This window comes from Pavona decussata, unplaced genomic scaffold (genome assembly GCF_977016875.1).
Source record: "Pavona decussata unplaced genomic scaffold, jaPavDecu1.1 SCAFFOLD_460, whole genome shotgun sequence".
Lineage (NCBI taxonomy): Eukaryota > Metazoa > Cnidaria > Anthozoa > Scleractinia > Agariciidae > Pavona > Pavona decussata.
The window spans coordinates 42,726-51,444 of NW_028145804.1; positions in this window are offsets into that span (position 1 = coordinate 42,726).

Here is an 8,719-nt window from a genome sequence, read left to right on the forward strand (position 1 = left end):
ATCTCCAAGGTCGACAAGTCGTTTAGACGTCCCTCGCCTTACTCGCGTCCTCAGGCCAGAGGCAGTCAGAGGTTCTGGTCACACCCTCGAGTGACCTGCTACAGATGTGGTACGCCCGGACACAAGTCTACGCAATGTTTTAAGCGGTTTCCGACGACCCGCTATTTTTCTTCAGGCGGTCCAGGTCACAACCAGCCTCGACCGACATCTCAGTAGCAGAATCTGCCCGATCCTCATTTTGTATGCGTTTTAGTACTATTAAAGTCAAATGAACACTATTGCATCACAATGTTTGTTTATTCATATACATTATACCCACCCCCCCAGGGTTTTATTAACATATTATTACTTACATATTTTACGACTCGCTACGCTGTTCATAGATGTGGGAACCAATTATCTCTTTTCGATCGCACCCTTCCCCCCTCGGGTGGCATTCTCAAAGGGAAGCTCACTTTCCCTCTCGGATTACCGGGGCTGAGTTTGCCATTCCTTGGGCCCTAATTTATTTCCAAGTTCTTTTTTATTTTCCTTTTAGCTGTCAGACCCTTGCTTTCACGATTGGGAAAAGCATCCCGGTTTCAAGCCTAACACAGTTGGTATGAATAAGTTACAGTGGATAAGCATCGATGGTTCTGTTGTTGATGAGGCCCAAGGGATGGCAAACAATTCCCACATCTCTGATGAGGATATCGCCCTCGTGTTACAGGGAAATTCATTAGCGGATATGTCTCGCCTTGTTTTCCGCGATCCCGATCACTTCCTAGCAGGGGAACTCCATCGCCATGCACCACAATGGAATGCTTTATTAAATGATATGAACGATGAGCGCTTCTCTGAAGTCCGTGATTGGATTACTAACGGTGTAGACGTAACGAAGTTCTTTAGACCGTTTAAGGGTAGTTACAAGGGAAGGAATTACGAGTGTGGTAGTCCACCGCCTTGCGTTTTCCCCAACCACCTGTCGTGCAAACCTTTTGCCTCGTTTATTTCTGATACGCTCCTGGACCGTTTGCGTTCCGGTGCTATTTCTTTGTGGGGCAAAGTCGGAGAATGCACCCCACCCCACCTTATTATGCCCCTCACTGTCGAGCCTAGCAAGCCGCGTCTCTGCAACGACGATAGATTTCTTAATCTGTGGATCGAAGACCGTCCGTTTGCCTTGGATAGCGTCCAACACTTGCCTAAGTATGTCAATAAAGGATTTTACCAAACAGTGTGCGACGACAAGTCAGGATATGACCACATCAAACTTCACCCCAGCAGTCGAACTTACTTTGGCTTCCAGTGGGGAGGTTGGTATTTTGTGAGTGAATGTATTCCTTTTGGCTGGAAATCCTCGGCCTATATATATCATACGACTGGTCTAGTCGCGTCTCACAGACTTCGTTCATGGAACATTCCCTCTTCGTTGTACATTGACGACCGCCATAATGGCCAACTGTCATTTCCAGGTGGCATTTTACCAGCCGCCTATCAAGCCCTCGCCTCAAGGGATGAAGTGAATTTTGCTCTGGCCGTCGCGGGTATTTTTCTCACGTGCTACATCTTAATTTCCCTCGGCTACTTTATCGGTCTGGCGAAGTCTCACCTTACCCCGAAAAAACAGGTGCCATACCTTGGTTTCGGTATCGATTCTGAACTACAGGCGTTTACCTTGTTACCCCATAAAAAAGAAAAGCTTCTTCGTCTCATCAAAGAAACGTTGGCTCGCGATAACCTGGACCTACTAACCTTGCAGAGGCTCAGCGGTAAATGCGTGTCCATGAGCTTGGCAGTTCCGGGCGCAAGGCTTTATGTTAATGAAATAAACCTAGCTGTGTCTCGCGCCACGCGTTCTGCTCGACCTGTAAAGATGTCTGCCGCTCTAAAGAATGAAATTGAGCACTGGCTATTCCTTGAGACCTGGGACGGTTTTCTTCCCTGGCGGTCTGAGAAACACACACACGTCAGGCTGTTCTCCGACTCATCTCGCTTCGCTTGGGGAGGTGCACTGAGTCCGGGTACCATTGAGGCGAACGTTTATGATTACTGGGACGCCTCAACAATACAAGCCGATATCGCCACTAAGGAGACCTTAGCGCTCAATAATGTCCTTGAATCATTCGCTGATACCATCAAAAACTCGTGGGTCGACGCCTTCGTCGACAGCATGGCTCTAGTCCGTTCATGGAATCGACAGGGCTCTCGTTCTCAATCGCTTTCTAGCGCCTTGAAGAAATTATTCAACACAATGACGAAACTCAACATCGATTTGCACCTTACTTTTGTGCCTAGTTCTCAGAACCAAGCCGACTTCCCCTCGCGACGCCTTAGCCTACAGGATGCCAAATTGTGCCCATCCCTATGGATAGTAGTACAAGAGTGGTATGGCGGCGAAAATGGGCACTCTGTCGATCTAATGGCACGCCCTTCAAACGCCCAATCCGACTTGTCAGGTGCCAAGTTACCTTTCTTCTCTGAAAACCCTCTGCCGGGATCCCTGGGAGTGAACGTGTTCGCGCAATCGCCCGATCTGTACGATCCGTTTGTATTCAAGAACCCATACGCCTTTCCCCCGATCTGCCTAATACCTCATGTTATCAAGTATATGAGAAGCCTGCAATTATCCTACACTATCGTAGTACCAGACGTATGCCCAAGGCATTTTTGGTGGCCCTTGTTAACGTCTACATGTTCTTCCCGATACCTGCTGGCCGTTGCCGGAACCGTTGGAACGCTCCTCACTCCCTCTAAACATGGGTTTTCAAACAATTGGCCTATCCCATGGGATCTCTGGGTGTTCCGCATCGGATAAGCAAGTAGTAGCTCTTGGTTAGCGCACGAGCCAAACAAAGAACACTTAGCTATCTTTAAATTTGCCAATTCTCCCATTAATTTAGCTCCATCCATTACTTCAGTGAAATCAATGTTGTCAATAAATCATTGTTTTCCAGTATACATCTGTTGACAGTTGTTTTATAGCTTCATTTATACATTTATGTCAAAACAAATCTAAAGGATAAAGAAGGAACTGTTTGTTTTACTTTCATATCCTTTAGGACTTACCTCCAGCCGTTCGAGCGTTTGTACCAGCCGTGTCATGTCCTTCGTGCAGCCACCCCAACGACAAGCTGTTCTTTTTCTGCCAAATGTGCGGCTACAGGAGGAAAACAGTCTCCCCAAGTGTCCCGAGCCCTAAACTCTCAGTCGACCTTCAAGCGATAGATAACCGTTTGGAACTCCTAAATAATGCCTCCCTTCAATCGTCATACTCAAAACAGAAGTGCTCACTTCGTACGGAGTTTGAAACTTTCTTGGCGTCCCTTCCGAATAGTAAAACCATCCTTTCGGCAAGCCCCACTGACATCTCTCGTTTCTTGGTCTGGAAAGACCGACATGGCAAAACCATAGTACATAGTAATGGGTGTCCCGATTCCCACCTTCAAAACGCAGCTAAGTGTAAATGTCCTAAACGCCTGGCATTCAAGACAATCGACTCCTACATTGGAAAACTGCGAGCCATTTTTAAGGAAACCGGGCGCTGTGGAGAGTGGAACTCCCTGCTAGGTCTGGGTAACCCCGCCGCTTCACTCGAAGTGCAAAAATATCTTAAGGCGTCAACTGAGGAACAATTACGAGCCCGCATCACGCCAAAGCAAGCAGTTCCCCTATTTTTGTCCAAATTGTTGCTTCTGGCCCGTTTTTTAAATCGGAAAATTGCGGAGCGCTCGGTTAGTCCTTCTGGTCTGTTTGTATTGACGCGGGACCAAGCGTTTTTCAAAACGTTATTCTTTAGCGGTGATCGTGGTTCAGATCTTGGCATGGTGAAAACAGAAGAGATCCTGCGTTTCCCCCAGGACAATGGGCTGTTGTTCAACCACGTATGGGGAAAAACCCTGAGGGATGGCGTCTCTAACGTCTTCGGGATTCGGAGACACCCTAACCCTGAGTTGTGTCCAGTTAAAGCTATTGAGACATATGTAGCCGTGGCTTCCGAGTTACGCGTTTCTGTGACAAATGGTTACTTGTTTCGACCAACTAATCCCCAAGGTCATATTGTGAACAAACCATTTTCAAGTTCTTCAGCAGAAGCTCGTTTAAAGCTGTATTTGAAAGAAGCTAAGATCGATGAGGGAGAAACGCTGCACAGCTTCCGTTCGGGCTCAGCCATAACGTTAGCGTTATCTGGCTCCCAGTTGGCGGACATAATGTCTCATGTAGGATGGAATAACAAAGAAACTGCTCTCTACTACATGAAACTAGCGGAGGTGCTTCGTTTGGATAGTCCCTCTCATTTGCTATCCGCGGACTCTTCCGCGACAGCCGCCCTAACAGAGAACTACATGGAGCTTAACCGTCTAAAAAACTTTATATCCGCTTTTCCGCACGTTTAATTCTTAACCTTGTTACATCTCGTTTAAAACACTTTACGAATTTTTAGGATGGGGCACCTTGGGTTTGGGATTCTGAGAACGGGATTTCCTTATGGTCCAGTGGTTTGGGACTTTAGGACACTCTGTAACATAGAGACTGTCGGTGCCCAATCTCAACATAGCGTGAGAGAGAGAACGTTGAGAATAAAGTACTATTCTCAGCGGTCTCACCTCTCACGTATAAAAGGAGATGAGACAAAGTGAACAATGCCATTCTGTCGATCAAGCGAAGTGTTGTAGTATAAAATGCAGCACACGGTATCCCTTGCCCTGACGTTCTCTCTTTCACCAGCCATCAAGTTTCGTCCTGCGTTTGATTTTCCCTACCCAAACCCTCCCCTTTCCTCTTCAGAACATTCATCAACAGGACGAGACTGTCGGTGCCCAATCTCAACATAGCGTGAGAGAGAGAACGTTGAGAATAAAGTACTATGCGAACTACGACTGAGGCACATGAGCATGTGAAAGTTAGTGTGCATATTTTCATCTGGTGAAGTCACAATTTAACTTTTTAATTCATGAGTCTTTTCCCGTCATGAATTTATTTATTTATTTTCATTGTGTTTTTACAAAAACGTGGCAATCTTTTAATAAACTGATATAATTCAGGAAGTGTTCTGTTGCTGCTTTAAAATGACCAAGATATAAAAAAAATGCTACAGTTGTCATTTACATGTAAGGAAAATAATTTGAATCTCCTCACAAATAGGGCCTTGTGCCTTGTGTGATCTAGACCTGAAACGCAAAATCTTCAACTCAAACCGATCCATTCGAAAAAGTCAGTTCGTTACGAAATCTTTTGGCATTTCATTTCGATCAGACACTCGGCTCTAGCTACTCCAGCAGTGATCAACATTATTTACAAATGAAATGTGTTTCCGTCTTACTTCACCCCACATGCTTAAGAATTCTTCCCTCAACGAAGAAAACATTGCCCCTTCCATTGATCAGTTGTCGGGTAAGTCGAAAACAAAGAAGTGAAAATAAAGTTGATGGAAAGTTCTGTTTCTTAAAACTGTAAAAATGCACTTACATCTCCATCGACATCGTGGAAGAACAGAATTATCCTTCAAGGACGATTACCAGCTCTTTGAAGTTGAACGAAGGAATATCAAGGGATAATAAGCACCAGGCACAGAGTGATGTGTCGCGCTCGGATTTCTAGATCACGCGATCTCGGGCTCGGACTTTTGAAGAGCTACGTTTGAAAAACTAGTTAAAGTCTCGGCCTCGGAATTTAAACGAGAGTCTCAGCAGGCCTCGAATTTTTCCACTATACCCCTCTGGAAATATGTCCCTTAGGTCACCCCCATCCCCCACTGAAAACTAGTTTGGGCACTGACTGACCACCTTCCTCCCTGGAAAATCAAATCCCTTCCGTGGGAGAGGGAAGGGGGTATGGATATTTTTTGGAACTACCAGGAGCCCATTACATTCTGTTTACCGTAATCCAGCCCTTAAAAAATTATCCAGAATTAAAATTGTTTACCTTTATATCTGGTCATACAGGGCAAAGAAATCATTCCACCAGTATTAAAAGTATTTTATTAGGTGAGGGACTGGGAACATCCACCCCAAGGAAAAATTGGAAGATAGGAGGCAGCCACAAACAGCTGCATAACATTTGAATCCTCAAAAACAAAAACAAAAACAAAAAAAACAAAAAAAAAAATTTGCCTTCCTTGTTTGATTCCTCCCGGTACCCAAATACCTCAAATTTTTGTGAGGCTAAAGCCTGGTTCTCATATGCAGCCGACCTACCTGCGATGACCTGCGTTGTAGTCGCCGGTTGACGTGATTTTTCGACCCAGGTGCATCGCAGTGGTGGCGCAGATGTACCTGGGACGTGCCCCCGGTGAATTTAAAAAAGCGCGCTAAAATGGTGTCGTTTGGCGCTCTTTTCAACAATCCTTCGAAAAGATGGATAGAGCTCTGGTAATTCGCTGCCAGTTTTCACTTGTTTTGTTGCTCGTGAGGAAATACATTAGAAGAAAACGTGAGGAAAAAAGAGAAAATCGAAAGCGGAGGTTTTGGGTGCGGCCTATGCTCAGAGAAAGAAGCCAGCACGGCCAGTTTCATACTTTGTTTGCCGAGTTGAAGCTTCATGACCGGGAATACTTCTTCAGGTAAATAGAATGGTTAATTTGTCTTCTTGAGTTTATCGTCTTATTTGGTAGATGATTTTTGTCTTGGTAGTATCTGACACGCTTATCTTTGCTATCATTAGAGGAAACACGATTGTATGGGCGGAAGAGAAAAAAAAGCAAAAGATATGGCTCAAGAAAAATGTATCCTTTATATATATTTGTAATTTTTCATTTGTATTTTTGTTTCTTCCTCTAGATACTTACGCATGTCTCCTGAAAGATTGGAGCACCTCTTAAGCCTGGTAGGACCCCTTATTACAAAGAAAAGTTGCCGAAGCAGGGACCCTATTTCATCGAAAGAAAGACTGGTGTTAACTTTGAGGTATTTAGCTAGTGGAGACTCACAACAGTCTCAATCCTTCAACTTCAGGATTGGCAGAAGCACAGTCTGTGCAATTATCAAAGAAACTTGTGATGCCATTTGGACAGCATTAAAAGACCTCTATGTGAAGCTTCCTCAAAAAGAAGACTGGAAACAAATTGCTGAAGAATTTGAAGAAGAATGGAATTTCCCACACTGCCTAGGGGCAATAGACGGGAAGCACATTTGCATAGACTGCCCGAAAAATTCAGGCTCAACCTTTTTCAATTATAAGAATTACCACAGTGTAGTACTAATGGCATGTGTTGATGCTAAGTATTGCTTTACATTTGTAGATATAGGAAGCTATGGGCGAGACAATGATGCTGCTATATTTTCCCAAACTGAATTTGCCATGGGATTTGAGAGTGGAAATTATTCTGTGCCTGAACCATCAAGTATTGGTGGTTACATGCTACCCTACGTACTAGTTGGGGATGATATTTTTCCTCTTAAGATCTGGCTGATGAAGCCATTTCCAGGGAAATCCCAAACAGAGGTTCAAGCCATTTACAACTACAGGTTGTCACGATGCAGGCGCATAGTAGAAAATGCATTCGGGATTATGGTAGCCCGATGGAGAATTTTTAGGCGCCCTATTCGTGCAAATGTTGAAACTGTTGACAGCCTTGTTCAAGCATGTGTTTCTCTGCATAACTACCTGCAACTCACTGACAATGCACATTATGTACCCAGAGGATTTATTGACTCTGAGGACAGTACTGGAACTTTAATTCGTGGGGAGTGGCGAAGCACAGTAAGCCATGATGAGGGTGCACTTCAGCCTCTAAGAAGGGTGGGAAGTAACAGTTACCCATACACAGCTAAGTCTGTTAGAGACAGCTTTGCAGCCTATTTCAGCAGCAAAGAAGGATCATTACCATGGCAACTCAATCATGTAAGAAATTGTGGCGCAACAATTAATTAGTTGTATCACTCAGAGGCTTGCTCTAAACAGTTGTGCCTAAGTGGCTTTTCATGTAAAATATCTTCCATAGAAATTGCTTACCCCTTTAAACACAAATAACAGCATGCATACAGTGTATTATCCGCAATGTTCTTCATACATTTCCTGTGGTACTTATGATGAGAATTCGTTCAACAATCGAAACTATTTTTACTTGGTGATAATTTCCTACACTTTCTTGGCCTTTATACTTGATTAAGTAGTGTTAATGAGAAAAATTGGATGCTGGTTATTTGGGTAAAAGGGTTTATAAGAAAAAAAGGTGTGGTAATGCTCTACCTTATATTTTCTTGTTGGGTTATCTTTATCATTGCCTTAACTGTAATCAGTTTGCTTAAATCTTAACATTGTGGTGTTTATTGGTATTCAACGTCTATTAAGAAACATCCATGCCATAATATTAATTTTATATCTTCTGTAAACTAAAGTGCATACCAAAAGTCTGAACTGGCCTACAGGACCGGTCATTTATGAAATGAAGTATTCTTTTTTAGAGTTTTCACTAAAAACCCATCACTTCTGTGTATACTATTTAGGGATAGACTGATCAGCTAGCTGGACAGTTGTGATTAATAGAGGAATTCTCCTTAAGAATGGACTGGTCTAGCTGGCCAGTTCTGACAAATGGTAAGCGCCCTAAGATTTATGACATAAATTAAGCTAAATCTGCTTATTTATAGATAACAATAATCCAACACCTTAGGCTCTGTCAAAGAACTAACTTGAACAGGGCCATCAGGATCCATAAACACAACTGTAGCCATGTTTAGCTTAGAGCTTCGCTTTCCCACATGTAAACATGAACATTAAATCATTTAACATTATGGTA